We start from the raw sequence: 16,993 nt of genomic DNA, 5'->3' as shown, positions 1-16,993 counted from the left end.
TGTTCGGAGAACCTGTATGATGATTGAGAATAAAAATATAAGAATAATGATATTAGTAGACTTAAAAGATAAATTAATGTTAATACTTGCACCATTCGAACAATAACAGTCGAGGAGTGAAAATGTTTAGACGAAAACAAGACACATCTAAAATTTAAATGGAAATGCGCAAATATTATCAAACTCACCTGATTCCAAGAATCCCGCGCGTTTGTTTGGACTCAGAACAAAAGGTGCAACGTTAACCAGAGCAACGGCAAATAGTTCTGAAACAAAACAAACAGTCAATTATTTACAATGAATACCTCAGCGCTGGAATTAACTAAATTAAAACATTGCAATATATCGCCACACCGGCGAAACGTGCGCCGTCACTATCGCATCGCGCAAGCTTTGTTTCGGGGTCGTGCTTTTTCAATTTTTGCTCAGCTCATCGGTTGGCTGCTCATCATCATCATCATAATACGTTCATCGACGCATCATGTCTTTCGCTAGGCCAGCGGCATGTATCGGGCACGTATGTACTTGGAGCACATACGCTCGTACACGTGAACTCAAAAGTACAATCTATTCATATGCTGATTTGGCTTGTCTATTGGCGTTCGCTGCCCCGACAATAATGCAAAGTGGGAATCGGTGCCTTAGCTGTTTAGCATCTCAAATGAAATGAACGCTACTCTCTCGAATCGGTGAATTGCAAATAGAGTAACAACAACAGCAGCAGTATGCGCGGTCAATTGATAGAACGATGCGCGGCAAGTATAGAACAACACGCCATATATGTAGACGGCGTATACACTTTTCGGTGGATGTGGTAAATTGACAACTTAATTTGCTCTTTAATTGACTCGGGGCAATATGATAGTCGAGTAATAAACGAGTTGTATATGTTTCGCTTTTTTAATTGGGTTAGATTTGAGTGAGTTCATGGTCTGATTGCCAAAAAACACATGTCAGATTGATCATTGTCAAAGGTGGCATTATAAAATGGGTGCAATGCAAACCGTTGATCTGTTATAAATTGTATTGAGGTTCTAGAATGGGACAAAATCTTGAAAATGTAAACAACAATATAATTAAAAGAATGAAAGATTTAGACGGTAAAAGGTCAAAGTAAAAATGATGAGTTAATTTAAAGTTGAGTAAATTTTTAAAAACAAATCCCGTTTGAATTCAAAAGAAATTCCCATATAAGTTCAGAACTACTTCATATGGAAACTCAGAAAAAGTTCCCGTGACTAAAAAAAACTTAAAAAAAATGCCCATAAAACAGAGTTTTGCCATTAAAGAAATTAGGGCAAAAACAATCAATAAATATAAAATTTTCCCCAAGTAATTCAAAATTTCTATGAACATAAAAAAATATCTTCTAGTTCTCATTTGTGCAGATAAAATATCCCTACTTATATCACAATATCCTATCCATAGACAATACCGTCACGTGGGCCTTCTTTTGACTCCGGGGGCTACTTTGGATTTTTGATTTTTTTAAATTAAACGGGATAAATACCAAATTTGAAACAGAAAGTTGCAATCCAACTATCAACAAGACACCCTATTGGTGATAATGACATTTTTTTGTTATCTTCGTTATAATTCCTGTTTTAAAATGTCCAAAGTAGCCCCTGATTTGTCAAAATAAGCCCCGCACGACGGTACGTGGATATGCAGAGGCAAGACCACAACGATAACGATAACGCCGATGTCGTCGGCGTAACTTCACTAGACAACAAGTAAATCCTCTCCACACACTTGCTCTAGCCGACTCACCAGCGATATAGGATGAAGAGGTACATATGGTCACTGGACAGGTACACGTCCGATTGCCGCACTAAACGAGTAATCTCGATCGAACGAGAGAGGCGCCCATTTATGAGTAGCCGAGAAGTGGACGAACTGAAGCGATGAGTTCCTCGTTGAAGTCGAGCGACCGAATGGTTTGTCGAGGGGGCTATGCATAATCGCTGTTGAGCAGCGATTGGGCCGGTACGTCCTAGCCGTGTTGTCTTCACTTATTTTCTTGAGCAGCACAATGGTGCCAAATTACGTTTGGCCGAACGCCATTTAACCAAATGCCGTTTGTAAAAAGTGAAAAGTGGAAGGTGAAAATAAATCGAAAACCGAAAAGTGAGGAAACATTTAGACACATAAGAAGTATGAAGTGAATTGACGAGTGATAACAGGAAAGGTAGATGTGATAAGTGAGAAATGTGAAGTGTTATATTAGAAGTGAAAAGTGAGTGAGAAAAATGAAAAAGTGAAAATTGAGAGGTGAGAAGTGAGCAGTAGGAAAGGAGAAGTGAGATTTGAGGAGTTAGAAACGAGAAGTGATTTTCTTTCGCTTCTTTATAAATTCACACAAATTAATTAGCGTATCTTTCATAAACTTCTCGATTGTAGAAATAGAGGACTGGGGAAGCGAAAGGGGAGTTAACGAAATGTTTACATACTCTATGTTTTATTACTGCGAGGAAAAGTAGATTATGAATCTCAAAACTAGACCATGCAAATTTAATAAACATGACCTCTTTTCATTCTATTCTTTAGTGGATATAGTAGAAGGGTTGCATTTACGACGGGATGAGCGGAAATTTATTTTCAGAAGTTTGGACCATTTTGTAAATTTACGTTTTTCAAATGTATTTACGGATCATGTGGAATTCTGAAAAAAAATATTAAATTTAATTGCGAGGGTGTCGTTTTGAATCGTTGTTTCAACTTGCCCCGCATCACGTATTTCTAGTTGCCCCCATGAGCTAAGAATGCGGGGCAATTTCAAGTGACCAAAATGCAAAAAATAAAACGAATCTGCCATCGATTTTTCATAATCATTATGCTCATTCAACATTAAATGAATACCTAACGGGGTAAGTTACAGTTACAGCTTCCGTTTCAAATTACCCCGCATTTCAACTTGCCCCGGTGTACCTTATACCACTATGGGTCTCCGAGCCTTCTATCAAAAGTTCGGGTTTGAAGTGATCCTATAGCCTTAATGTATACTTTGTATACGAGAAAGGCTAAAATGTTATTTCCACAATGGTTCCCTGGAATTTTTTGAAATATGAAAAATATCTCATATACTTTTAACATCCCCGCAACTTCGACGTCGTAGCGCTGCAGGAAATCTGCTGGACAGGAAATCGGGCATCGAGTGGCTACCTTCTACAAAAGCTGTGGCACCAGGAGCTGGGAACCGACTTCATAGTGCTGGGCAAGATGCGCCAACGTGTGATTGGGTGGCAGCCGATCAACGCAAGGATGTGCAAGCTGAGCATAAAATGCCGATTCTTCAACTATAGCATCATGGAAGTCCGACGCTCTTTCTTCCCTCCCAAGAATATCCACAAGGCCACGAGGAAATCACCTAATCAAGAAACGGAAAACCAAATCGACCACATTCTAATCGACGATAAATTCTTCTCCGACATCACGAACGTACGCACTTACCGCAGTGCGAATATTGAATCCGACCACTACCTCGTTGCAGTATGTCTCAGCACCTGAATGGCGATGTGGCAGACAACGGTGGTAGTATGGTAATGAACCTAGGAGCACGCGCGCAGGACATACGACTTCCGGCTCCGGATCTCCAGGAAATCCAGGAGGAGATTGGCCGGCTAGAAAACAATAAAACCCCTGGAGTTGACCAACTACCAAGAGAGCTGTTTAAACACGGTGGTGAGGCACTGGCTAGAGAGCTGCACTGGGTAATTACCAGCCGGGATTTATGGATCGGGCGATGTGCGTAGTTCGAGTTTCAGGGGCATTGTCCCTTCGAAACGCGCAGAGGGTGACGACAAGGTGATGGTCTTTCGAGTCTGCTATCCTACTCGCTCTCGAACGAGTAATACGAAGGGCAGGGATTTTCTCGAAGTCCGTCTAGTTATTTGGTTTCGCCGACGACATTGATATTATGGCACGTAACTACAAAACGCTTATGAGACCGGTAGTTCGCTACGGGTACGAGACCTGGACGATGCTCGTGGAGGACCAACGCGCACTGGGAGTTTTTGGAAGAAAGTGCTGCGTACCATCTATGGTGTGGTGCAGATGGCGGACGGTACGTGGAGGAGGCGAATGAACCACGAGTTGCATTAACTGTTGGAAGAACCATCCATCGTTCACACCGCGAAAATCGGAAAACTGCGGTGGGCCGGGCACGTAGCCAGAATGTCGAACAGTAATCCGGTGAAAATGGTTCTCGACAACGATCCGACGGGAACAAGAAGGCAAGGTGCACACCGAGCAAGGTGGATCGATCAGGTGGAGGACGATTTGCGGACCCGCCGCAGACTGCAGACTGCTTGACGACGTGCAGCCATGGACCGAGCTGAATGGATAAGACTTTTATGTGCAGCACAGGCCACTCTGGCCTTAGTCTGGTAATAAATAAATAAACTTTTAACGAAATTCTTTTTCTTTTCCAGGATTTTTTTTTATAATTTGATCTGAAAGTTCTCGGAACCCCCTCGGGAAATTCTTCGGAATTCGTTAGGAAAATTCTTCAGAAATTCTTCTTCGGAAAAAGTCCTTCGAATTTCCTCGGGATGCTATTCGGGATTTCCCCGAAAAGTTAGTCGGAATTCCCTCCAGAAATTCTCCGAAATTTCTTCAGGATATTCTTCAAAAGTGCCTCAGCAAATTCTTTGCATGTTAATCGGCAAACTCTTCGAAATATTCTCAGCAAATTCTTCAAAATTCCCTCGGCAAATACTTTGAATTTTCCTTGAAAAATGCATTCAAATTTCTTCGGGAAATTTTTCGGATTATCCTAAGCAAAATCTTTGATATTCCTTCAGAAAACTCTTTGGAAGTTCTTAGGCAAGTATTTCGTATTTTCCTCCGTAAATTCCTCGGCATTTCCTCGGCTAGCACTTGGGAATTCCATCGGTAATTTTTTTAGGATTTACTCGGAAAAATCTCCAGATATTCTTCGGTAAATTCTTCGGGATTTCCCAGGCGAATGCGTCAAAATATCCTCAGCATTTCGGAAGATTCTTCATGGTTTTCCCAACAAATATTTGGGAATTTCATTGCCAAATTATTCGATTTTTTTTTTTCAGAATATTCTTCAAAAGTTTCCTCGAGAATTTCTTCGCAATTCCTTAGGAAAATTTTTCAGAAGTTCCTCGGCAAAATCTTTGAAATTGTTTTTTTCACAAAACCTTTCTTTGGCAATTTTTTGAAATTCCTTCACGAAATTGTTTGAAATCCTCAGACACATTCTTCGGAGTTTCTGGGCAAACTCTTCAAAATTCTTTCAATAAAATTTCCTTTGCAATTTCTATGAAAATTCCTCGGAAGATTCTTCGAATTTCGATTTTTTTCGGAATTTCCACGGCATTCGACTTTTTACATTTCACAGGAAAATTCTAATCGTGTGCTATATCAATACGCTAAATTGAATAATATAAACTACTGTCGTTCTGGGTGTCATTGAGCCTAGGGGTAAGAAAAATGTTTCCACTCTTAATATCTCAGAAACTGTTTCGAATCTTGATGAAAACTCACGTCTAACAAATCGCAAAACAAGTTCCAAGAGCTAATTGTAATCGTATCATAATGCTAGGAATTTGAATGTAAAACTATTGCTCGAACAAACTTGTATTACAATACAGGGCGGATTCGATTATCCGGAGGATCGATTAACCGGAGGCTCGTTTATCCGGAGAAAATGGCTCGATTATCCGGAGTAATATTTTTACCCATCTTTCAAAAATAGAATGTATTATCTGTGTGTATCCGTAACGTATCCAATATGTGCAAGACACGTAGTAATGATAGTGCCTTTCTCGATTTCCTAAGGGACTGTTCACAAATTACGTAACGCTTTAGGGGGAGGGAGGAAGTCAGATCAAGCGATACGGTCCGTACAAAAAAAAATAAACCTTACATGAAACCCAGATTAATCCACCTAGCGTTGGTGATGCCTTTCTCGCATTTAGTTAAGACACCAACCTTATATGGGGTTTATATGGTTCGATTTTCTTCATAACTTTAAAACGCAATAACCGATCGTTATAAAATCAACAAGGCTTTGTCCCCTGTCGAATGAAACTTGTTGCGAGAAAATCGGTTAAGGATTTTTATACGAAAAGTTGTCTAATGTTTTTTATAGCTTTTGTGCACACACATACACACATACATACACACGGCGGGGCAGCAGGGACTTTGTCCAAGGGCTTGACCATGGCCACTGCAAGTTAGATCGGGACCATCGTCCCTAACCCCTAATCCCAAGGCGATAAGCGACCCGTGCCGAGGGGATGCATGGCCAGGGGGTGAAATAATAAGCTAGGCCTTTAACGGAGCCTGTGGGGTACCTGGGCACCCCCACAGTAATTGTCCCTCACCGCGTCATGCTGGGCTCTGGCGTGGTGGACCTCTTTCCCGAGCAACTCGTGGGATCAAAATGGAAAACCAAGACAATTCTTCAACTAGTGGTAGTAGTGTAGGCGACAACCCCTTCGCAAGAGGTGGGTTGTTCAGGTCTCCGCCCAGGAGGCCAGAGGCAATAGTCGGAAGCTCCGTGCGCAGCGCCAGCGTGGGTCACTTAACCTTCCTCTCGGCTAAAAAACGCCGGTAGAGGTTATTGACGGCCCATGGCTTGTGGAGGCGATGAACCGCAAACGCGATGGGCTCTCGGCCTTCGAGGTGGCGACGGAACAGCTGGACGCCATCATCGACTTTGCGTCATCGAAGCATAATATCAGTAAGGACCTCAAGAGGAGCTTGCAGAAACTTCGAAAGTCGATGTTGGACGCCAAGCTGGAAACGGCGGTCGGGACGGCCAAGTTCGAACCCGTGAAATCCATGGAGTCGAGGTCTACCCAGACTGAGGCCCAAGAATTCGCGGATTTGGGCAAGGTCGAATCGATCGAGGGCGTGCCAGCGAAGATGGTGGTGCCAAAGTCTACCAAGACTGAGGCTCAAGTATTTGCAGGCATCGTCGGGGTGGCTGCTCCAAAGGAGCAGACACAAAACGGGGAGACAGTCTCCAGGGATGAGCTCCCTGGGGCCGCCCCAAACGCGGAGGGTTACTACCCCGAACAAGGGTAGTGGGGCTGGGAAGCTGAACCCCGGCCAGGTACCTCCAAAACCCGGGGAGGAAGGACCTGGAAAGGTCCGTCCACCCAGGAAAGACGGTGGTAAGGGATTACGGCAGGCTGAGAGCTCTCAGCCGCCCCAGACCAGGGAAATAGAGGGGGATGACGCCTCCTGGACCTTGGTCAAGAACAAGAGGAAACCGAAGACGTCAAGGGCCGAAAAGAAGGCCCAGGCGAATGAGGGTAGCAAGAAGTCTAGGGTAGGCGCCAATCGCTCCAGGGGCGATGCCCTAGTCATCAAAACGGACGAGGCTAAGTACTCGGACGTCTTGAAGGCGATGAGGAGTGACGTCAAGCTCGGTGACCTCGGCGCCGACGTACGTCGAATAAGACGTACTCGGATGGGCGAGATGATCCTCGAGCTAAAGCGGGGCGTCTCGCAAAAGGGCGCCGCCTACAAGAAGTTGGCGGAGGAAGTCCTAGGCGAGACGGTCAAGGTACGGGCACTCACGACGGAGGTGAATCTAAGGGTTAAAGACCTGGACGAGATCACCGAAGTCGAAGAGCTCGTCACGGCACTGCGGCGACAGTGCGAAGTGGAGGCGTCCACCGCAGCCGTTCGGCTACGGAAAGGTCCGGCAGGGACACAGGTAGCATTGGTTCGGCTACCTACAGCGGACGCCTCCAAGGTAGTCAAGTTAGGGAGCGTCAAGGTGGGGTGGTCGGTATGCCCTGTGGGCATATATGAGCAACCAGAAGTTTGCTTCAAGTGCCTGGAACCGGGGCACAAGCAATGGGACTGCAAAGGCCCTGACAGAAGCAAGCTCTGTCGACGCTGCGGATTGGAGGGACATAAGGCACAATGTTGCACGAACCCTCCCAACTGTTTGATCTGTTCCAGCAAAGCTGCGAACAGCAAGCACCCCATGGGGGGTTCGAAGTGCCAGCCAATCACAGTGCAGGTAACGCAGCTAAACCTGAACCACTGTGATGCAGCCCAGCAACTGCTGTGTCAGACAGTTGCTGTATGGGGGACGGATATCGCCATCATAGCAGATCCTTACCGGGTACCCGCCAGGAACGGTAATTGGGTCACCGATGGGTCTAAAATGGCGGCGATATGGACAACGGGGAAATACCCAGTCCAAGAGTTGGTGTCTTCGACACACGAGGGCTTCGTCATTGCCAAAATCAACGGGGTCTTCTTCTGCAGCTGCTATGCGCCTCCTCGATGGTCGATCGAGCAGTTCGGTCGAATGCTAGATTGTTTGACGGCTAACTTGATGGGGCGTAGGCCGGTGGTGATAGCGGGGGACTTCAACGCTTGGGCCGTGGAATGGGAAAGCCATTCCACGAATCAACGGGGCAGATCCTGCTGGAATCACTGGCCATGTTGGATGTGGACTTGGCTAATGTCGGTACCAAAAGTACCTACAGCTGGAACGGTGCCCAGTCAATTATCGACGTTACGTTCTGGAGCCCTGGCCAAACGAGTAGTTCGAACTGGAGGGTAGATGATGGCTACACTCACCGCGACCACCTGGCGGATCACTACAGTATCGACTATACGACCGGCATTCAGCGGACGGAAGAAGGGCGAGGCCTAGTCCTCGTATGTGGAAGACATTTTACTTCGACGACGAGGTGTTTAAGGAAGCGCTCCGCCGCGAGCACAATACTCTCGGTCTGAGCGGCGAGCAGCTGGTAACAGTACTCGCGTGCATGCGATGCCACCATGCCTAGGAAAGTCCACCCTAGGAATGGGAGGCCACCGGCTTACTGGTGGACTCAAGCAATTGCGAACCTGCGCCGCGCCTGCCTACGGGCAAGGAGGCGGATGCAGCGAGCACGCACAGAAGAGGAGCGTGTTGAACGACGGGTGGCGTTCGTGGCTGCTAGAGCCGCTCTGAAGACTGAGATTAGATCAAGCAAAAAGCCTGCTTCGAGGGCCTGTGTCAAAGTGCCAACGCGAATCCATGGGGTGACGCCTATAGGGCCGTAATGGCCAAGACACGTGGGGCGATGGCCCCTACAGAGCGGTCTCCAGAGATGCTGGAGAGGATCATCGCAGGGCTCTTCCCACGTCACGACCCAAGCCCCTGGCCTCCCTTCGTGGAGCTGCCAGGAGCCAGGGTGGCCGACGAGGGAAGAGTAACTGTGGCGGAACTTGCGGGGATTGCACAGTCCCTTAGTGTAGGTAAGGCGCCAGGACCGGATGGTATTCCGAACCTGGCCATTAAAGCGGCCATTGCCGAGGCTCCTGAGATGTTCAGATCTGTCATGCAGAGATGCCTGGACGAGGAGTCTTCCCTGAAGCATGGAAAAGGCAGAGCTTGGTCCTATTGCCAAAGCGGAAAACCACCGGGGATCCGTCGGCATATAGACCAATATGCCTGCTTGATACGGCGGGGAAGGTGCTCGAGAAGATCATCCTCAACAGGTTGTTGATACGCACGGAGGGTGCGGATGGTCTATCGACCCAAGCAGCACAAGTCTAATGAAACTGGTTACAGCAACCCAATTGTGACTAAATCGGGTCACACATAAGCTACTGTGATCTATGTACAACATGTGTGCTGCTCGGGGAGTAACCAGTTTGGCTTCCGAAAGGGTAAGTCGACCGTAGACGCTATCTTGTCGGTTACCAAATCCGCGGAGATAGCTATCCAGCGTAAGAGGAGGGAGTTCGCTATTGTGCAGTAGTAACTCTCGACATGAGGAATGATTTCAATAGTGCTAGTTGGGCAGCTATTGCAGATGCGCTCCTGCGTCTTGGAATTCCTGAGTACCTGTACAAGATTCTCGGAAGCTACTTCCAGAATCGAGTACTGGTATACGACACGGAGGCGGGTCGGAAGTGCGTTGACATAACCTCAGGGGTTCCGCAAGGTTCCATACTGGGTCCGGTGTTATGGAACGTCATGTACGACGGTGTCTTGAGGTTGAAGTTCCCGGTGGGCGTGGCAATCGTCGGCTTTGCTGACGATATTACGCTGGAGGTCTACGGCGAATCGATCGAAGAGGTGGAATTGACTGCAGCCCACTCGATCGCAATTGTGGAGGAGTGGATGAGTTCCAGGAAATTAGAACTGGCTCACCACAAGACTGAGGTGGTTGTTGTTAACAACCGAAAGTCGGAGCAACAAGCGGTGATAAGGGCAGGCAACTGCACGGTCACCTCTGAACGCTCCATCAAACTCTTGGGGTAATGATCGACGATAAGCTCACCTTTGGTAGCCACGTCAATTACGCCTGCAAGCGTGCCGCCACAGCTATAGCGGCATTGTCCCGGATGATGTCCAATAGCTCTGCGGTTTATGCCAGCAAGCGCAAGCTTCTGGCTAGCGTTGCTCTGTCCATACTGAGGTATGGGGGCCAGCTTGGGGCACGGCCCTGCGTATTAACTGCTACAGAACGAAGTTAGAAAGTACGTATAGGCTCATGTGCCTAAGAGTTGCGAGCGCGTACCGTACCGTGTCGCACGATGCACTTTGCGTCATCACCGGTATGATGCCTATCGACATAGTTATCGGTGAAGACATAGAGTGCTTCGAAATGCGCGGCACGAGAGGCATCCGTAGGACTGTCAGGTTGGCCTCAATGGTCAAATGGCAGCATGCGTGGGACAGTTCCACTAAGGGTAGATGGGCACATAGGTTGATACCGGATACCGGTTGATACCGTACGTGAGTCAAGAGGCGCCATGTGGACATCAATTTCCACCTGACCCAGGTCCTTACAGGCCATGATTGCTTAAGACAGTATCTACATCGGTTCCGACACTCGGCCTCGCCCGAGTGTCCGGTGTGCGTAGGTTTAGAGGAAACGGCGGAACACGTGTTGTTCGTGTGCCCGCGTTTTCGCACAATGCGTGACCACATGCTTGCCACATGTGGTCTGGACACTACCCCGGACAACCTAGTCCGGAGGATGTGTAAAGATGAAGTTGGCTGGAACGCCGTTTTATCGGCTATCGTCCAAATCGTCTCGGAGCTACACAGAAGGTGGCGCGTGGACTCGAGGAATGGCTAGTTCAGGCGCAAATAAGAGGTGGTCCAAGGGTTCGGAGTCGGCTTCATGGGACATACCGGTGCCCTGTGGTCGAACTCGATCCTTTTATCGAACAAGTGGCAGCGTGAAGAACAACATGGTATCGTCGCTTTCGCGGCGTCGGTCAACCGGGCGGGTTCCGAGCCCGAGGACGGAAAGGGGTCCTCGTCAAGGCTGGGGCAGGCGTAGGCACCACGTCGGCAAGTCCCTCTGTGTGCTGGGGAATAGGCCCTATCGCAGAAAGGTCAATTTGGGGTGCACGCGGCATCATCATTCTTGATACCAGTCGTGCAGAGGGAAGCAGGCGCGAAGTCGACCCTGCCCACCTTCCGAGGACATAGGGCGTGGTAAGGCCACCTGGAAAGCCGGCAATGCGCTGGCACGATACCATGGTGTTCTTCTAAAAAAGCGAGTCACGATGTTCGATGCTGCAAGGACACGCAGCTAACCTCGAGGGTGCGTTATGCACTGGCCCCCCTTTGAAGCATTACTTTCTGGTTGTACCGAAGGGACGATGGGCTTGGTGGAAACGGTTAAGCTGGTCGGGGATACAGTCCTGCCTCCCTCATTGGAGGTAATCCCTAACCCAGCACTTCCTGGTCAACCCAGGATGTCTGTTGAGCAGATTCCCCCTCCATTGTTTAGGAAGAAAAAAAAAAAGACAGACATGTGCTCAGCTCGTCGAGCTGAGTCGATTGGTATATAATACTATGGGTCTCAGAGGCTTCTATAAAAAGTTCGTTTTCGGAGTGAAATGATAGCCTTTCGGTACAACTTAGTTGTACGAGAAAGGCAAAAAGGGTTGCGAGAGGGAGAGTGAAGTGCTACCAAATGGTCCTCCGGAATATCCGTAAAGGGTTCGTTCACAAATTACGTAACGCTAAATTTGACGATTTTGAACCTTTATCCTCCCCCTTCTAACACTTTTTATATGGAAGGTTACACCGGCTATCGGTGACCGACTACAAAAAGTGTGGCATAGGAGGAGGGGGATTGAAAATGGCCATCTTTTGCGTTACGTAATTAATTCCCTTAATTATGAAATGAATATTTTCATTTTCTAAAGAATCACTCGGTGGCCAAGGTGATCCATACACAATGTCATGCTCAGAATGTAACAGAATAACCCGGTGAAAATGGTTCCTGATAGGGATCCGCAGGGGACAAGAAGGCGAGGTGCGCAATGAACAAGATGGTTCTATTTGAGGTGGACTACAAAGTTGGCGACGTGCAAATACTGACCGAGCTGAATGTGGACGAATTTTATGTACTGCAGAGGCCTTAGTTTGATCAAATCAAATGAAATAAATTCATGTGTAAGCCACAACATTAGGTGCATACTCATAATACAAAAACAAATGCATCAGAAAAATCTTGGTGCTTAACGATAAAATTTAGAAGTTTTCATTTTTTGGGTTAGAGGTGTGCGCCGTTGCCGCCGACAGTTCATGGCAATCCCGTTGAAACTCCAGACGATTCTCGTGAAAAGGCTATTTTTCTTGAAAATTCCTTACACTTTTTCGTTCAAAAATCGAAAAAGCTTTTCGTAAAAACTAAGAACTTTTAATGAAAATTCTGAAGAATATCCTTCGAAATCTCGAAAACACTACCGTTGAAATGCTGAGTAAATTTTCTTATAAATTAGAAAGATCTTTTTGTAGAATTTGAAAGACAGAAAGGCAGGATCACCATCTTTGACCAGAGCTCGCACAGACTGAATACTTAACACTTAGCATTAGACAACGGACATTCACACAGCACCTAGTGAACAAGTGGAGCGTTTTCCGCTTCACGAAATGTTTTTTTCCTTACTAGGGCGGGAATCAAACTCACACTACATGGCTTGCAAATACGCTAAAACGACTGACGCTACTAACAATGCAAATTCCAGAAATTTCCGGAGTAAATTATAAAGAATTTACTTTGGGAATCTCGAAGAATTATCTGCGTAAAATTCCTAGGATTTCCTGTTGAAATCCACAGAACTTCACGATGAAATCAAATGTTGTGGCGGGGAAGGGCCGTTTGTTGTTTGGCCGAATATGTCATTAATCCGTTGAATAGGTTATTTAGCCAAAATGACCTAGATGGTCGTTTGGTAGAAAAGGGCCATTTGGCCGAAATGGACATATAGTGTTGTTTGCCCGAGCTGCCGAAAATAAATCCGAAAATGCTGCTTGGCCAGACTAGGTGACATAAGGTCGAAAACGGTTTGCGACGTACGGGTGAAGATCATACAGCCGAACTGATATTTTGGCCGAAAACGATGTTTGCTCCGACAGCTTATTTGTTCGAAAATGGCGTTTGGCTGAACGGGTCGACGTTTTTCGCCGTATAATCCGATCAGCCGAATAACATTTTCGGCCGAATTGTCCTTCCTGCTAAACTACCGTTTTGGTCAAATGGAATTTTCGATGACAAGGCCTATTCGACCAAACGACCTGTAAGGGCATACGGTTTTTCGGCCAAATGACTAGTTTGGTCGTACCGCCAAACCATTTTCCACATAATAACGGTACCGGACAAACGGAATTCGGCTAGATAGCTTTCGGCTTAACGTATTATTCGGTCATGTGGTATTCGGTCAAATGACTTTCAACCAAACGACCCTTCGTCTTATGAAAATTATCTCGTAGAATTTCCGAAGAATTACTAATAGACAACATAAGAAATTTCACGTAGAAATACTAAAAAATTCCGTAAAAAAATCCAGTTAAAATTCCGATAATATACTTAAAAAAAAACCCAAGGAAATTCTGTTAAATTCGAAGCATGCATGCCCGGTGGCAAAGGTAAACTCCTAAACAATTTCCCGTGAAAATTTTAGAGCAATTCCTGTTGAAGATTCGAAAAACTTGGAAGAATCTCCTGGGACAGCTCAATAGATTTTTCCGGGGAAATTAAAAGGATTCTCCCGTAAATGTCTTAAAATAACCTGAAAAAAAAACTTTACGTTACCAACGTAATACAAAGCCATCGCCGACCAAAATTATGACAAACGTTGCCGCCGACGATTTTCGGATCGGCGCTGACCTCTAACGGCAGTCAGAACCCATGAACGGACCAACGGGATATTTTATTAGATGTTATATAACCAAAATAAAGATTATTTGAGCAAAAGTTATATTTTCAGCAACAACAAAAAAATGGCTCGATTATCCGGAGTGATATTTTTTTCAACACTCCGGATAATAGAGTCCGGCCTGTATTGATAACAAAACATGATATGATCCTGTTTGGAATAAGAGTAAAAATAACAAACAAAAATAACTAAAATATGCATCGAAATATAAAAAAATATCAGATTTTGCCATTAATAAGAACTTATCAATATCTTGAGATATTAGTTTGTTCTTGTTAATAGCAAAATTTAATATTTTCATGATATTTCGGTGCAAATTTTTGTTATTTTCGCTTGTTATTTTTACTCTTATTCAAAACAAGTTAATATCCTGTTTTGTTATCAATATTACGGTTTCTACCCGGGAATGCACGCTAAAAGGTGGGCGAGATTGGGCCAGATGAATTAATGTGCGTACACACCTACACACACATATGAAAAAGTTGGCAATTTGGAACTCTTAGGCTCCCCCCCCCCCCCCTTCAAAACACATTTTGTAAATAAGATTGTTTTTGTTTTGTATGAACCGTAACGCACCATACCATACCCTTGCCATACCCTCGTCAGCGTTACGTAATTTTTGAACATTCACTAATAGTGATTAAAAGGTAGCATATGAAACTATAAAACAGGGGTATTCGAAAGGGAAAAATGAAGTTATATAAGAACCTGTTACTGCAGATAATATGCATAATTCCTCTGGAAAGTTAATAATTTCAAATAAAATAAAACATGAACAATTGACCGGTGTACTGAGAATATCTAATTACAATCATAAATACTATTTACATACGTAATATCTCGAATCCTATTTCATAGAGACAACCTAATGCGAATGTTTTTCTCTCAGTTGTGTTCTACAAGAGGAGCTTATTTTATATGGCCCAATGTTAACCCCTCTGTGGGGTGAAAATGGGCAAATTTTGAACTATGTATAGTTTAGAAGAATTTGCCTCACTCAAAGAGGTGAACCAGCCAATTGCTGAAAGCCTCTTTAATAAAGAAGAAAAAAAAGAAAGAATTTGCCTCACTTATTATTTTTATCCACACGGTGGTAAATTTATTATTCAAGATCGTACCTAACCATTAACACTTTAATTCCAAGGTTAACTGCTAGAGCTTCATAACATTTGGAACATATCACATTTTGGCCCAATATATTACCCCCATTGATGGTACTAAATGATTTCCATATAGAGTTCCAGAAATAAGTTCGATTTTTTTAATGAATGTGTTTATATACACAGAATTCTTATTGAACTTCAATGCTGTAATACAGGCGCAGGATTGCAAATCCGGAGATAGGAAGTTCAATTCTCGGTCCGGTCTAGGTTGTTTTCGGGTAGGAAACAGTCTCGATTTCCTGGGAGTGGGCATTGTGTATTCATTGTGTTTGTCACAAAACATACATACTCATGCAATGGCAGGCAAAAAAAGCTTTCAGCTCATAACTGTGGAAATGCTGCTGATAGAACTCAGTTGGAAAGCAGACAAAATTACGATTTGAATGTAGAAGTAGAAGATCTTGTGTTTTTGTTCTCATTACAATTATTCTGTCATTTATTGTCTGAAAATTGATTTTTCAGGCCTATTTTGAAACACAAGAGTGCACTTCATTTTACTTTATGCTCAGGTTAATTCTCAGGAAGGACAATCAAAATTATCACATTTGAATCCACTTCCGATTGCCTCCATTGCTATCGGCAACGTTGCCGATGTTGCAGCCACCACAGCCACTTATTGAACATCGTCGAGGGTCGACTTCGACTAATGCCACAGTTCGAATTCGACAGCTAAACAAACAGTTAATTTAAGCCAGACTGCTGCTTCAGCGATGATGATATTCGAGTACGACTACATACTCCAATAATGGTTATGCACGCCGGCGATGAACGTATGTATGTACTCCGCACTGAACGGCATTGTGCGTCTCGCAATTAAACATTCACAGCCGGAGTCGTTATTTTATTATTATGATGAATGTATGTTCACCATACGATTTCAATGGAAAAATGTCATATCAAACGTGTGTGTATGCGCCAGCAACATTTATATTGGCCCAAACCGAATGAACCGAACTGTAGCTGCCAACATCTGGCGTGGGAAACTAAACTGCGCGGTTAATATTTCATTGGTATCACCCCATCGGTCGTCACAACAATTGTTTTCTTTCTAAATGTCACCCTCGAATGGCAATCATGTAGCTACTTTATGTCGTAATGAACTGCTGTGCTTGGGGATCTATGACGAATTATTACCAAGTGACAAGAGAACATACATCACCTAGTCAGGCTTAGAAAGAGTACATTTTCCAACATGAACGACGATCGCCCCGAAGGTGAATGAATTCCCAGAACAGAATTTATCCTCTGACTGACTCCGTCGAGCTCTTCATTCAGCAAACTTAGTCTATCGCTTCATTAGCATAAATTTATTTCCTCGTTCGTTCTATACGTTTACCTTGCGCTGAATACGGAGAGCAATAAAAAACGAATAAAGGTGAATAGTGTCAGGAAAAAAAATGTGTGGATATACGTTCCCTATGGGAATTTTACGATGCTTTGATGAAGGATTTCTATTCCTAAATGTTGTAGTCATAAAAGTCAAGCACAATCATCAACAGTAACTTATTTCATATACCTAGCAAAAAAAATAGTTTTCGTTGGTACAACTTAATTTTCACTAGTTTTGGAGATTCAGTTGAATAAAATTTTATCAAATGAATCGAACTGATTCCTGTAATTAGAGGCTTTGGCCAGATGTGGCATTGGTG

At 44.7% G+C, this 16,993-nt stretch overlaps 1 protein-coding gene across 3 annotated transcripts in view; it reads right to left on the bottom strand.

Moving 5' to 3' along the window:
- The window catches only part of LOC134212895 (inositol-pentakisphosphate 2-kinase), a 507,776-nt gene that overhangs the window by 397,708 nt on the left and 93,075 nt on the right, over positions 1–16,993 (bottom strand). For all 3 annotated transcript variants that reach the window (XM_062691194.1, XM_062691192.1, XM_062691191.1), the window contains one exon: positions 189–266. The gene's annotated coding sequence lies outside the window, so the exon portion shown is untranslated. The remainder of the gene's footprint in view (positions 1–188; positions 267–16,993) is intronic.

The sequence above is a fragment of the Armigeres subalbatus genome, chromosome 2, assembly GCF_024139115.2.
Source record: "Armigeres subalbatus isolate Guangzhou_Male chromosome 2, GZ_Asu_2, whole genome shotgun sequence".
Taxonomy (NCBI): Eukaryota; Metazoa; Arthropoda; class Insecta; order Diptera; family Culicidae; genus Armigeres; species Armigeres subalbatus.
This window is presented reverse-complemented; position numbering and strand designations above follow the sequence as displayed.